At 46.9% G+C, this 14,732-nt stretch overlaps 1 pseudogene across 1 annotated transcript in view; it reads right to left on the reverse strand.

Annotated features, from left to right (window-relative positions):
- Positions 1-12,813: 12,813 nt before the first annotated feature.
- Positions 12,814-14,732, reverse strand: part of LOC144180698 (4-pyridoxate dehydrogenase-like) — a 79,771-nt pseudogene continuing 77,852 nt past the window's right edge. The window contains exon 11 of the transcript XR_013324515.1: positions 12,814-13,091. The product of XR_013324515.1 is annotated as a 4-pyridoxate dehydrogenase-like (transcript). The remainder of the gene's footprint in view (positions 13,092-14,732) is intronic.

The raw sequence follows: 14,732 nt of genomic DNA on the forward strand, positions 1-14,732 counted from the left end.
CAAAACTCCACAGTCAGTGGCGTAGCCAGGGGGGGTGGGGGAAGCTTCAGCCCCCCACCCTGGCTTCAGCACCCCCTGAAATTTTTCAGGCCGGCACCGTGCTGCCTGTTATGCCTGGTACGTGGCCTGTGAACAAAGGCGCATATACTTCGGATGTGCCACTATTAAAAATATTCACGACTCAATGCCTGTCCTGAAGCATTGCTGCTTACACAAAACGAAGCGCCCGGGCCAGGATAATTGCGTCGGAGGGGTGCAGCGCAGTTCTCGGATACACTCAGCGGACGGGACGCCAAAGGCGTGCGTTGTGTTCCTTTGCGTGTGGCATGTCGCCACAGTACAGAGAATAATTGGACGGCTGAGTCGTTCTCAGCAAAGGAGGTTGACTCGTCACTGTATGAGCTGGGAAGCAAGGAGTGGGCCGCACTAACTGGCGACGTAACAGAAGAGAGACCGGCGGCCATTTATGAGTGAAGACTGGTACGATGAAAGGCCGAAAGGGTAAAGACGATCTTTGTATGTGTAAGCAGAACCACGTGCAAGCGGCGGTGGCAGACAGTCAATACTCCTGCGAGTAAACTGAAACAAGCGATGGGTCTGCGAAACGCGTGCTTTATATAGCTGGATGAATTTAGTGGTTGGGCAGAGGCCCTTTGTGGACGTGGCGCATAGGTATGCCCCTCTTCTGCGCGTCACCCCTTAATTCTGCTTCACGTTTCTGTGGATTCCGGGAGGGTGTTGGCGTGGGATAACTGAATGGGATCAGGGCTTCGACGGACACCCGTCTGGTTGGGAATGATATTGAAGTACATAATAAAGAATACGCCGATCACAAGAGAAAATAAAACACTGACGTCTCGGCACCCCGAACGGGAGCCTTGTTCACGGAGTGTGAACGCAGTGTTGCGGAGTTACCAGTCCGGAATCGGAATGAATCCGGAATCATTCCACATTTTCGCGACCCCGGAATGGAATAGGAATGGAATGGCGACAATACTTGAAGGAATGGAATGGGAATGGAATTAAGTGCCTTTTGCACGGAATGGAATGGGAATGGAATTACATGTATTTTCCCAAAATAAAGCACATGTACTTTTTCCTCCTACGCGCGGTTTTTGTCAAAATATGCATAAACACGCAAAAGAACCCACCAGCCCAAGTTCAAACATCAGAAAGCCGGAGCCTTGAACTTAACAAACACAGTACCGTTGAAATCGAGTGGCTGTTTTCAAGCAACGGTATATGTATATGAATACGCCAACTAACCCTCGGCCCTCAGTCCCCAGCGGCTGCGAAGCAACTGACCACGGCGGCGGTCAGACCTGTGACGCAGCAGAGGGTGCTAAGAATCACTGGATCCGGACAGGCCGCCAATGGAATCTGAACCTGGCAACGTTTAACGTGCGAACCTTATCTAGCGAAGCAAGTCTCGAGGTGTTGTTCGAGGAATTAGATGGCATTAAATGGGATGTAATAGGGCTTAGCGAGGTTAGGAGGGCAGGCGAAACCTTTACGGTGCTGAAAAATGGACACGTCTTATGTTACCGTGGTCTAGAGGACAAAAGAGAACTGGGAGTGGGATTTCTAGTCAATAAAGGCATAGCTGGCAACATAGACGAATACTACAGCATTAACGAAAGGGTAGCAGCTCTTGTAATTAGGCTCAATAAGAGGTACAAGCTCAAGGTGGTGCAGAGCTACGCGCCCACATCCAGCCACGACGACCAAGTAGTGGAACGCTTCTATGAAGATGTGGAATCGGCAATGGCTAAAGTAAAAACGCAGTATACTGTAGTTATGGGGGACTTCAATGCTAAAGTAGGCAAGAATCAGGCTGGAGACAAGGCAGTTGGGAACTATGGTCTGGGCTGTAGAAATAGCAGGGGGGACCTACTAGTTGAGTTTGCAGAACGGAATAACCTACGCATAATGAATACCTTCTTCTGTAAACGGGAGAGTCGGAAGTGGACCTGGAGGAGCCCGAATGGGGAGCATAAAAATGAAATAGACTTCATATTATGCGATAACCCTGGCGTCGTGCAGGATGTGGAAGTGCTCGGAAGGGTAAGGTGTAGTGACCACCGTATGTTAAGATCTCGAATTAGGCTAGAGTTGAGGAGGGACCGCAACAAGCTAGTACGAAAGAAGCCGATAAATGAGCAAACAGTAAGACGTAAAGTAGAAGAATTCAGGATCGCGCTGCAGAACCGATATTCCGCCCTTAACGAGGAAGCCGAGCTTACGACACAGGAAGCCAGCGACAACCTTACACGCATTCTCACGGAGTGTGCAGTAGAAGTCGGGGGCACTATGGCTAGACAGGATACTGGTAAACTTTCACAGGAGACGAAAGATCTAATCAGAAAACGGCAAACCATGAGAATCTCTACCGCAGCTGACAGAATAGAACTAGCAGAGCTCTCGAAGTTAATCAATAAGCGCAAGACAGCTGACATACGGAAGTATAATATGGAGAGGATCGAATACGCTGTAAAGAACGGAGGTAGCCTGAAAGCAGTAAAGAGACGTCTTGGCGTGGGGAAAAATCAGATGTATGCACTTAAGGATAAGCAAGGCAATGTCATCACAAATAGGGATAAAATAGTCACAGTGGCCGAGGAGTTCTATAGGGATCTGTACAGTAGCCGGGACATACAGGATAATGCCGAACGAGACAGTAGTTCAGAGGAGATAGACATCCCACCAGTAACGACCGAAGAAGTAAGGAAGGCTTTGAAAGAAATGAAAGGGGGCAAAGCACCTGGTGAGGATCAGATAATAGCAGACCTCTTGAAGGATGGCGGAGAAATTTTACTTGAAAAACTGGCAAACCTGTATACGCAATGCCTAATGACCGCAATGGTACCGGAATCTTGGAAGAACGCGAACATCATCCTAATCCATAAGAAAGGCGACATGAAGGACTTGAAAAACTACAGGCCGATCAGCTTACTGTGAGTCGTCTACAAGGTATTTACCAAGGTAATCGCTAACCGAATCTCTGCAACCTTAGATTTCAGTCAACCTAAAGAACAAGCGGGGTTCCGTAAAGGTTATTCAACAATGGACCATATTCACACGATCAATCAGGTGATAGAGAAGTGCGCTGAGTATACTCAACCCCTATATATAGCCTTCATAGATTATGAGAAAGCATTTGACTCAGTCGAAACCCTAGCAGTCATTCAGGCATTACGGAACCAGGGGGTAGATGAGCATTATGTAAGAATACTAGAGGATATCTATAATGGGTCTACAGCTACCATCATCCTCCATAAGGAGAGCAGTAAAATACCTATAAGGAAGGGTGTCAGACAAGGGGACACAATCTCTCCAATGTTATTCACAGCATGCTTACAAGAAGTATTCAGAACGTTGGATTGAAAACAGGTGGGAGTAAGGGTTAATGGAGAATACCTCAGTAACCTCAGATTTGCTGATGACGTTGCCTTGCTAAGTAACTCGGGGGACGAATTGCAAAGCATGCTTGCCGCACTGGGCGAACAGAGTAGAACCGTGGGCCTGAAAATTAATATGCAGCAGTTTGAGATAGATGGCGAGGCAGTGGAAGTGGTAAGCGAATATATATACTTAGGCCAAGTTGTGACCCCAGATCCCAACCATAAGGCAGAGATAATTAGAAGGATCAGAATGGGGTGGGGTGCATATTGCAGACATTATCAGATAATGAATAGCAGCCTACCATTGTCGTTGAAGAAGAAAGTGTATGACAGCTGCATCTTACCGGTACTCACCTACGGGGCAGAAACTTGGAGGCTCACTAAGAGGGTGCAACTTAAATTGAGAACGACTCAGCGGGCAATGGAGCGGAAAATGATAGGTGTAACATTAAGGGACAAGAAGAGAGCGGAGTGGGTCCGGGAGCAAACTGGTGTTAAAGACATATTAGTAGAAATTAAGAAGAAGAAATGGACTTGGGCAGGGCATGTAATGCGAAGGCAAGATAACCGCTGGTCATTAAGGGTAACAGAGTGGATCCCTAGAGAAGGCAAGCGCTGCAGGGGGCGGCAGAAAGTTAGATGGGCAGATGAGATCAAGAAGTTTGCGGGGATAAATTGGTCACAGTTGGCACAGGACCGAGGTAATTGGAGAATAATGGGAGAGGCCTTTGCCCTGCAGTGGGCGTAGACAGGCTGGTGATGATGATGATGATGATATGTATATGCAGCGACCCTCCTACAATTCTGCCCTTATATACAGCGCTGCTACGACATTCGTCGCGATTTTCCGCGTAATAACCGCGGCTCTAAGCCGTTGGTATGCGTGGTGGGGAACTACTGCGGAGGCATCCCCCTCCCCCCTTTCTCCCACTAACTGGGCCTTGTGATTTTTTTACCTTGGCGGCGCATCCGCCCCGGCTGCGAGCTGTCCCCGCCCCCCCCCCCCCCCCCCCCCCCCCTCAACTTTTGTTTTTTTTGCTTCTGGAATCTTCGGCGACTTGCATCCAACCTTCCATTAAGCGGGACGCTGGCGCGGTGCTTATGTTCACTGCAAACTTCCACATATCAGCTTACGCCCCATCTCACCTCGCGCTCCCCAGTTCTCCCCCAGGAACGTTTGCAATACTGTCCCTCCTGTCTAGACACTTGGACGCCTTTGCCCGAAGAAGCGTCGACGAAGGCGTAAAATATTGGTTCGGGGATCCACCCGAAACAGGAGAGTCCATGAAATAGGAACTGCGGCCACGGCTGCGCCTCCCAGCTCCGATGCGGCAATTAGCGGCCGAATAAAGGCCGCGTTCGCTCTGTTCTAGGGAGCGTCTGCAAAATCAGCAAACAGCTCATGGCACAAACGAACCTCTCACCAGATAGAAGAAGCTCTTAATCGACCAGATTTAGGGGAAATCCTCAAGGTGGAGTAAGTTTCTATGAAGGAAAGTTTGACATCCACCTGAATGCAGCCGTACGGCTACAAAGGAAAGCTACAAAGAAGAAGCTCTCCGTCACCTGAACAGTCGCTACTGCAACCGACAAAAATATAATAAATAATTCTCTAGACAGCAAGTACAGCTTTGATGACGACTTCTGCTTCCCTATGCTGGATGCAAGGCTTAAGTAACCGCACACCTGGCGCCTGAAAGGAGGGGAGGAGGGGGGGGGGGGGTCTCTTGTTGGCACTGCCACCACACTGGCGCCTGTAGGCGACAAAAGAAGCCAAATGATTGATTTAGGAGTACGCCCATACTGTTCAAGCTGGGCTATGCTTCCCCCTTCACTTTCTGTGATACCCCTCCCCTCTTCCTCCTAGCTTTTTATGGGAAATAAACACCGATTTCATAGCGCACTACCGCACACTTGCTCCTGCGCCCAGCGGCTCACGTACGCACAATAGGTCCACCAACATGGTACATTGAAAACAGTTTTTTTATATTACCCATGAAGAAAAAAAACAAGCTGCACGCTGCAAGGTTTGTTGCGAAACGGTTCCGACCTATTTGAAAGCGAACGCTAGCCGCTTTCCCTTGCTTTGCGATTCTCAAGGGCAGTTTTCAGTGTAAATGCGACGTCAGCTTACGTGGAACGCGTGTTTTCCACGGCATCCCTGATAATGACAGCAAAGCGAAACCGGCTCTCAAACACGTCTTTCGAGCAGCTCATGTTTGTCAAGCGCCACGTATAGGCAGAAGGCAACTGTTCTATTTTGATTTTTTTTTGTTTTTACAACTGATCGTTGAAGCAGCCGTCATTTACACTTCGTGTTTTGAGAACTGCATGGCGAAGCACCCATTTAGCTGATACCATTTTGTTACGTAATTTTATGAATGAAACCAAAATAAAGCTTTTTTCGACCTTTCACTGCAGCTTGAGACCTTTATTGCAGCATATAAAATTCACGAGGACATCTAATTGCGATGCTGAGCTCGAGGTCACGGGTTCGATTCCCGGCCGCGGTGGCCGCTTTTATGATGGAGCAGAAAAGCAAAAACGCCTGTGTGTACGAGGTTTCGGCGCACGTTGAAGATCCCCAGGTGGTCAAAATTATTCCGGAGAGCTCCACTACAGCTCGCCTCATCGCCTGCGTTGCGTCGGCGCGTTAAACCCTACAATCAATCAACGAGGGCACCTAAGTATTTTTTCTGGTGTAGGGATTTTCGCAACACTAGACTGGCCGACTTCCGAGCGTGTTCTTCTATTATTATCGTTATCATTTTTCTTTACTTTTTTTTCGGTTGATCGCCCAGACCAGAGGACAGTTGGGGGAACCTACATTGCTACTCCACTGCATGCAACTCATCAAATTAGTCATACAGGCCTCAGTTATACAATGAGTTATACAGGCCTTGGATTCAGTTTTTGCTGAGCCCGCGGTCGCACCGCATTCTCTGAGTCCTTCTTTATTTATCTAGCTTCAAAGGTTGCGTGGGGTAAAAGTGTGAACGATCTCCCAATTTCTAAAAGAAAAAACAAGACGCAAATTAGTACACGAACAAGTGCACTATCCCAGTATACACTAACGAGAGAAAAAAAAATATCTCGGCGCATTGGTTCCCACCGAGACACCTATACAAAGGTCGCGCATACTCTAGGCACAGCCTGAACTTCCGATCGTGTGCAGTGGATGATACCTGACGCACGTAACTAAGCTTTTCGGCAAGGGCGACATTGCAAGCCTGCACACACGCAAACACAGAAAGTTTTCAACCTATCCATGCTTTCAACGCGCGCTTGACATCCGTGAGAGCTGACGACCTCTGCGGCCCGTGACGCGTATTTGGTGCAAAGGCAGGACAAAGTGCTGGAGCGGTAACTCTTCCAACTGATACCACCAGATCCAGAGGTTCTGTTCACCGTTAACAAAATTATAGTTACTCACGACCACTTCATACTCGTGTAAACTACTACGCGTGTAATACGCGTTTAAGGAATATGTCTTCTTCAACCATACTTTTGTCAGTACAAAAAGAACATGTCGTGACTTTAGCATTAACACATTCAGGCTTAAACAATATGAAAACACCACAACTCGTAAAGACATGCTGACCATGGGAATACTATAATAACTAACGGGAGAACTGCCTCTGTGGGAATTGGTGGGGTGATCGCACTGCACGAGATCAGCCACAAAGCCCCTATCCCTTGACCTTGGGGACGTGTTTTGCGTGTTTTAGCAGTTCTTAACGAGCGTAATAACATCAGCTTAATGGTGGGTTCATTGGTAACTTGATAATCAGCCGATAAAACGGGGAGGAATTACAGGAATGGAATGGAACTGGTCGGCCATTCCCGGAATGGGAATGGGTGATCTTTTGGCATTCCGAGGAATTGAAAGGAATGGAATTTAGGCGAATTGTCATTCCCCGGAATGGAATTGGAATGGAATCGGGACGCCCATTCCGCAACACTGGAACAAGGCTCCCGTTCGGGGTGCCGAGACGTCAGTGTTTTATTTTCTCTTGTGATCGGCGTATTCTTTATTATGTACTTCAATAACTGAATGGGCTCAGCTTGTGCGCACTGCGTGTCCCCTTCAGAAAGCAGTGTTGCAGACAGTCATTCTGTCCTCCCCGATTAGGCAGATTCTTTCGGCGGTATTTTTCGCTAACCTAGAAAACTGGAGAACAGCGAATAGACAAAAAAGGAACGCTGCGGCTTGCCGGGCCAGTTCCAGACTTTATCCTAAACGTGAAGGCACGGCGCTCACCAGCCCTGCCATAGGCAGACGGCGGTCGCGACAGTAACAAATACGCGATGGCCATTTTCGACCTCGTTCACACGTAAAGCCTCTTCATTGCGTCCACGGTCGAGTCACAACAACGGCATATGCCGCAAGGACAGGAGCGCCCGGGATTTGGGAAGCTCACACTCGAAGTGCCAACGCTCAACAGAGACCCCAATTGTAAGTCATTTTCTTCCCCTGACCATTGATTTATCTTTGCGTGATCACTGATGCCTTTTAATATATAAATAATCGCTTCCTAATATTTACGCTATGTCACAGTATCTTTATGTCTGCGAGCCAAAAAAATATATTTTGTTGTATTTTTAATGCAATATTTGCGTTTGAATTGGTTGCTAAAAGAGCGCCCATGGTATGAAGCGGATAGGTAACTTTGAACGAGGGAAAACGTATACGTATTCAACTCATATAAATGTATAAATATCCTATGATGTACAAGTTGGCGAGGGTTACTCAAGGCGTATCGGGACACCAAGAGTTAGCGCTGTCCGGGAAGTACATGAACAGTAAAGCACATAAAGAGTTAAAATGTATTTGTTCACGCTGCAGTTTCAGTAGTTTGCTTCATTGACCGGCACACAACTCCACGTGAGGTAGGCGCTGTTGCATGGTGTGCCCGTTATCGCGACTTTTGTTACCGCGTTTCCTACCGACGCGTGCATCCACTGCTACACCCAATTTTAAAATCATCATTGCAGTGTGCGCAAGGGAAGGACCTTTGTACTGGTGGTGAACAAAGGAAAGTGCCTTTCAAGTAGAATTTTCCTTTATCTATTTCTGGCCTTTTTTTTTGAAGTTCTGTTGGCTCAAGAGTATCTTTCTGTTAATGCTCAATCGATCTGGCATGACGAACGAACGTCGTAAAAAAAAACACCCAGGCTACCGACCACAGGCCGTATCGGCAACACCAGCACACTTGCACCACGCGGTTTGCAGATTTTGTCCCAGTTCACAACTTCATCTGGCACTAAATACCACCATAATCGACACCTACATCATGAGAGATATATCTTAAATGAGCCATTTAAAGACAAAGTACAACTTTGTTCAATTTGAAAGAACTATCCTTTGGCAACTCACTAAGCTCCATTCCAGTCACGGAAGACGCTTTTCAACCGAAGTAATGCCACAAATATAAAAAATCTCCAAATTTCGCGCTGCACTAACGTAATATCGGAAGGAGTGATGTAGCTTAGGCCAGCACTAAAACGTGGTTCTGAGTGTGTTAACTGCACGTTAGAATTCAAATGATAGGATCAATTGAATCGACGCCCTTCAACAATCGCGCGATCACGTTTTTTGGCGGTGGCCGGGGTCGTCGGGGGCCAATTGTACAAACTAGATCCTGTGATGTCATAGAGAAATTGCCGGAAAGTGGGTAGGGAGGCACCACTGCTTCATGTTTCGTGATTCCAAAAGGAATCAAATTGCTTTAGCCACTCTAGCGCACAGAGAACAAAAGAAAACTTTTTTTTTCGGCGAATTGTCCTTCAAGGCTGCGTTTTGCGGTATACATCACCATTGTAGCGTTTTAGCGGAGCCAGACGCTACAAAGAAGAAAGTGGTCCAGTGAAGATGAAATTATGACGTTGAGGATAAAAGAACGAGAGGTCCTAGTTGTATTCCCAGGCTTGTAAATCTGTAAATATCTGCACTGCGGAGCTCACCTTTTCCTTGTAGGATCATGTGGTCAATAAACCTATGGAAACAGGGAAATATTTTTCTCGCTCAAAAAATAACATTTTTAATTGTTGGATGTGTTAAATTCTTGGCCTAATAATTAAATCAGTAATTACTTGCACTACCAGCTCTATTTTTCGTTTATGGGCTCAGGGGAGCCGTAGAATTTAGTAGAACACAGCAAAACATTTTTGTGCTAAAAAAAAAGTCGGGATTCAAACGGTAATATTGGTATGCGATAAGATTGGTATCATTGCTATTGGGGCAATGCAGACTGTGTAATGAACCAAATGTGTATTTTGTCTTACCGCGCATTTTTTCTGTCGGAAGGGGGGGGGGGTGCTTGAGAACAACTTGAGCCCCCCCCCCCGAAAAAAAATCCTGGCTACGCGCCTGTCCGCAGTCACTGCTAAGTGGTGTGCTACGCTTTCTATTCGGGCCGAAGATTAACGCATTGGATGTGTTCGGGCACAATAGAGGCCAAATCCGGCCTTGGTCAAAAACCTTTTCTGCTGCAGTTGTTTTTACTGATTCATATTCCTAACTTCATCGGAATGGGCTCAGCGAAATGAAGAAGTAAGTGCGTATTTGCGCCGTTGGCGGAACTTCCGTTTCCTCGCAGACGCGCGATATATATTATTATATGAAACCTGTACTGTTATGAGAATGTGGAAATTCTGTTGTTATAGACGGAATAAAATTCAGGCAGTCCGGTTTTTAACCTGCAAACGTAGTCTGGCGCTTTTTCATATATTCAGCACACATGTGGAATTAACTTAAGCAATGGAAGTGTTTGGGCCTGTTGGTTCATACTTCACACAAAAAACAGCGCTCAAGACGGGACAGAAGGAAGGAGGCTACACACACAGCGCTGACTACCAACAAAGTGTTTATTTGCCGCTCAGCAATATAAACGAAAAGGTTACAGCAAGATAAGTGCGGAAAGAATCCAGAAACCAGAAAGATTACATAAAACTTTAAAAGTATAGACAAGAAAGAGCATCTTTGCGCAGTCATATCACTAGTTCGATCATTTCGCTTCGTCTTCAATAAACGCTACCTCTTTTGCAGACGAAGCAACAGAAGGGGTGCTTACGCAATCATCGCCTCCCTTATAAATCGTGTATGCTTCCAGCAGCTCACGCGTGCGCTGATTTCTGTAGTGCTTAATAACTTTACACTGATCAAATTTAGGAGTGCACTTGCAGGACGACACGTGCGAGTGGAGCCAGCCACCGGATTTGGCTTTGACATTGGACGCGTGCTCCATAAGCCATACGTTCAGGCACCGCCCAGTTTGGCCTACATACTGGCGGTCACAGTCCAGAGGAAAGGAGTAAACCACGCCGGCCCTGCACTTGGTGAAGGGTCGCACGTGATTTTTGTCACAATCTGTATGGGAAGGCGAACCATCATTAACACGCGCGCACATCTTGCTGAGTTTGTTGGGGGCCGAGAAAACCAGGCGCACACCTGCTCTTCCCACAACCTTCTTCAGCCTGTGGCTGACACCATGAATGTAAGGCATCACAGCAGTCTTGTCACTGTCCCTTGCAAGTTCCTGTATACACGAAGGAGTGCGCAGTTCTCGCCAAATCTTGTTGCCCACGCTCTGGAGGACGGAATCAGGGAACCCAGCTGAGTGCAACCGGTTTACCTGCGCCTGAAAGCTGTCACTAATGCGATGGTGGCACGACCGGTGCAAGGCATTTTAAGTGCGAATGCACTTTATAAGCGACGGCGGCAACGGCGGCGGCGGCGTCCGCAGTCCTCCTCTCCCTAGCAACGGCGTGGAGCGGAGAGGAGCGTCGGTAGCAACGGCGCGGTGACGTCACTTCACCACGTGACCGCACTCGCTCCGCCTCCTCGCCGTGGCTGCGCGGGTGCGCGCCGCTCCCCGCACCGCTCCTCGCGCCGTGACGTCATGGTATGACGTCATAGCGCGCCTCCTCTCCCCAGCAGCTGCCGCGCGCCTCTCTCTCCACCGTGACGTCACACTCTCTCCTCTCCCCCTCGCTCGGCTGCAGCTGCCGTGCGCCGCTGTCCCTCTCCCCTTGCGCTCGCCTCCTCTCTCAGCCACCTGGCTCGGCGCGCTCGGCGCGGCGTACTCCCCTATATATGCAGCGATAAACTGCCAGACCTCCGTGGGTCGGCTCGCGCGCGCTCACGGGCGAATGCAAAGGATTTTAACTTTACTCCCCCTCATAGCATCACCCCGTGCATTCGCACTAACCATGTTCACCCTCGGGGAAATGCTTGGGAGTTTTTTCAAAGCTGCCGTGGCGACACTGCGTTTCACTAACTTTGAGTGAGCAGACGTGAAAGGCAGCAATGCCTTCTTCGATCTTGGCGCGTAGCTCAGCATAAGTGTGCTTCCTCTATATGCAGCCTCATGTCCAGGAATTGGAGCTCCTGATTCTTTGGAATTTCATTCGTCAGCTCAAACCCCATCAAATGGGTAGAGAAGGTTCTCAGCACATCGTGTACAAGTTTGCAAGTGTCATCACCCGCAGCTTTGAAGACAATCAAGAAATCATCTACAAAGCGAAACACTTTTACGACCGGCGACCCCTGTAAAGCGGCTTGTAAAAGCATATCGCAGCGGGCGAGAACAAGGTCGCTGAGGATGGGCGCTAAGCACGAGCCAATGCACACACCTTTTTGCTGTACATATAGGCTGCCTTCATATTCCACGAATGTAGACTGCAAATAGTAGGACATCAGCTCAAGGAACCTGCCCACACTAATGCCGCATGCATTCTGGAACCGAACAGTTCCTGCACTTTCACTTGCCTCCTCAACAGCCTCACAAATAGATGCATGTGGCAACGAGTAGTAGCACGCGTGAGCTGCTGGAAGCATACACGATTTATAAGGGAGGCGATGATTGCGTAAGCACCCCTTCTGTTGCTTTGTCTGCAAAAGAGAGAGCGTTTATTGAAGACGAAGCGAAATCATCGAACTAGTGATATGACTGCGCAAAGATGCTCTTTCTTGTCTATACTTTTAAAGTTTTATGTAATCTTTCTGGTTTCTGATTCTTTCCGCACTTATCTTGCTGTAACCTTTTCGTTTATATTGCTGAGCGGCAAATAAACACTTTGTTGTAGTCAGCGCTGTGTGTGTAGCCTCCTTCCTTCTGTCCCGTCTTGAGCGCTGTTTTTTGTGTGAAACATGTGAAATGTGAAATGTGAGTGGAAGTATCGTTTTGTCGACTGCAAGGAACGCACAGCAGTGACGGCTGAAGCTTTAAGTATTTGGCATGTAACTGAAACGAAAAAAAAAAACCCAGTTGTTTAGCATTAATTTGTAGGATTTTTTATTTCACTTTTACAACGTAAAGCTTATGTGCACACAAGTGAAAATAATGCTTCGAAAATTCATCTGTTCCGTACATTGTTACCAAAAAGCTAATAGTAAATCTGTCAATTTTAAACAAAGTTGCCTTCAAAAACCGGCCGTTAATTTTTTCTCTCAGTCGCGGTTCTTCCCCTCATACGCGTGCAAACGCTATTTAAAGCGACTGCTACGAGTCCACCAAAGCATGGCGGTGGCATTGCAGAGACACGCTTTTAGCGGTCAACGTTGTCCTCGATGATCATAGCCGCCGCCTTATTACCCAGCATCATCATTGGAGCATTCAGGTTGCCAGAGACAAGCATGGGCATGACGAAGCGTCGACGACTCGCAACCGGCTTACGTTGCCGCGAACCCTGAAAGGTCAATCATTATTTCTTTATTTATAAATACGTATAATATAAATATAAATACAGTAGAATCGCGATAAACGGAAATCGCTTAAACGGCATTGCCTCTTAACCAGAACAGTAGCCTCTAAGTTGGTTGATTTTGTATACAGATAACGTAAACAAAAACTCCCGGTAATCGGAACTAAAATTTTCGCGTCACAGTGTAAACAGAAACTGAAATGGAACTTCTTGTAAAACCCATTTACATGAGAATCACCTTTTTACTTTTCCGGCTGTTTCGTTTTTAATATTTTTTCTTCCTCCAAATTTTTTTAGCTTCGTTGGCCTCGTAAGCCTCGTCTAGTTCGTCTAGTTAGTAATCAGCCGTGTTAGCGCACCGCAACATCGCAGTTCTTGTTCCAGTCGTTCGGTCTCGATTAAAGATTCCGAGGTTACCGGGCTCAGCTCCTTCCGCCTCGTTCGTGTCAACGTGGTGCTATTCGCGCTTCATTACCGCGTTGCAGCCTTCTAAATCCGGTGACAAGCGAGCAATCGCGATGTTGAGGCCTCTAGCCTCCGTGAAGATGCAGTTGCAAGTACTCAAACCAAAAGAATTGGCGCATTTTGTAGTGCACAGCGACTCATTGTTGCCACATCAACTTTGTTGATGCTGTGCCTAAACCTCTTGTACTTTTCTTGCTTTCTGAAAAATTACTAGCTACATTCACCTTCTAGTGCTTAGAGTTCCATGAAATGGTATTAAGAGTGTTTACGCACAAAAATATGCACTCACACACCTATCTCAGTAAACGGAACTCCTGTTAAACGGAACTAATTTTTACGGTCTCTTGAAGTTCCGTTAATCGAGAGTCTACTATATATATATAAATATAAATATAAATATAAATATAAATATAAACATAAATAAGAGCCAAATGACATATACAGAGGGGGTTATTTTCATTGAAAACACATGGTACATGGAGAGCAGAACAAACAGAACACAGTGTGAGCACAATTACAAGCAAAAACGTCAGCGTACATAGATCAAGATACATTACACAAACACAAGTTAAACACAAGTATCGCCTGTGTCAAAGCGGAACTAGTTAAATTGGTCGCTAAGTCCTCTAGAATCAGTTTCGAATGCAATAAACAAATTCGCCCAGAGAGTTAATCGCCGCCATATTTTACAGCATAAAACATTATATATATATATATATATATATATATATATATATATATATATATATATATATATATATATATATATATATATATATATATATATATATATATAATATATATAATATATATATATATTATATATATATAATGGGTGGGCCTGGGGCGCAGTACTCGCACAACGCAAGACCGGATTCGAGGAGTACGTCGTCGCTTACGCCAGCCGTACCCTTACAAAAGCCGAAGTCAACTACTCCGTGACCGAAAAGGAATGCTTAGCGATCGTTTGGGCTATTACGAAATTTCGCCCGTACCTCTACGGGCGCCCATTCGACGTGGTGACGGACCACCACGCCCTTTGTTGGCTCTCGTCGCTAAAGGATCCGTCTGGCCGCCTCGGTCGATGGGCCCTCCGGCTGCAAGAGCATGACATACGCGTGGTATACCGGTCCGGCCGCAAGCACACAGACGCAGATGCCC

Source organism: Haemaphysalis longicornis, unplaced genomic scaffold (assembly GCF_048455015.1).
Source record: "Haemaphysalis longicornis isolate Haplotype H1 unplaced genomic scaffold, Haemaphysalis longicornis Haplotype H1 scaffold_4, whole genome shotgun sequence".
In the NCBI taxonomy this organism is placed as follows: domain Eukaryota; kingdom Metazoa; phylum Arthropoda; class Arachnida; order Ixodida; family Ixodidae; genus Haemaphysalis; species Haemaphysalis longicornis.